Genomic DNA, 1,069 nt, shown 5'->3' with positions numbered 1-1,069 from the left:
CCAAGTGCACCCAGGTCCTTGAGCAAAAGCAGTCCCTCAAATGGGTTTGCTGCAAGATGGGGTGGAAAGTTGGCAGCACTGGCAGGCTTGGAGAGTTGTGACCATGACGTAAAACCCAGCTCACCTGCACTTGTCAGGGGCATCTCATTGCAGGGATCACTAGTAGGACCAAAACTGTTCCATGGTTTCTGTCAGACACGTCTCCTGTTCAGAGCAGCTGGACAGGTCGGAGAAATGGGCTGACTGGAAGTTCAGGAAGGCCCAAAAGAGCAAGGGCAAGGGTTTACCTCTGATGGGGGAGCCAGCCCATGCAGTCCTGCAGGCTGGGGGCTGGCTGCAGGGAGGCACATCTCCAGAGAAGGGCTTTTAGGAGAGCCCCAGCTGAACATGGCAGTGCCTGGGTCTTTGCAGCTACCAGGACCACCTGCATCCTGAGCTGTGTTAGTCCCAGTGGTGTCAGCAGGTCCAGGAAGGTCACCCTGCCCCTCTGGCCCTTGTGAGAGCACATCTGGAGTATTGCACCCAGGGTGGGGCTCCCTGGTGCAAGAAGGATAGCAACATGCTGAAACGAGTCCGTCAAAGACCACCAAGTTGATGAGAGGGCTGATGACCATGACATGCAAAGAGAGGCTGAGAGAAGTGTGCCGGCCAACCTTGAAGAAGAGATGGCTCAGGAGAGACCTTCTTGCTTTCCCAAGCACTTGTCCACAGAAGACAGAGAAGAGCAGCTCCAACACATGGTGCAGCCCCAGGGTAGAGCTGGTGGCAGCGGGTGGCAGCAGGAGAGTGGAGATGCTGGGGCTGGAGCAGAGAGCCCAGGCTGCAATGGTCAGCGAGGTGTGGGCAGCAGAGGGTGGGGTGTGCCGGGCTGGGGGCTCTGGCCATGGTGCTGCTGGCTGTGCAGGGCGGCCATCAGCTGAGACTGTCCAGGGCTGGGCTCATTCTTCAGGGCGTCTCTCCCCCTCCTGCCTGCCTGCCATCTCCCTTCCCTCTTTCCCAGCTCAGAGTCTCTGCCCCGTTTGCCTGCACCAGCTCCATCCAGTCTCTCAGGATGGAGTTACTGCCCTGT

This window comes from Buceros rhinoceros, unplaced genomic scaffold (assembly GCF_000710305.1).
Source record: "Buceros rhinoceros silvestris isolate BGI_N320 unplaced genomic scaffold, ASM71030v1 scaffold39008, whole genome shotgun sequence".
Lineage (NCBI taxonomy): Eukaryota > Metazoa > Chordata > Aves > Bucerotiformes > Bucerotidae > Buceros > Buceros rhinoceros.
This window is presented reverse-complemented; position numbering follows the sequence as displayed.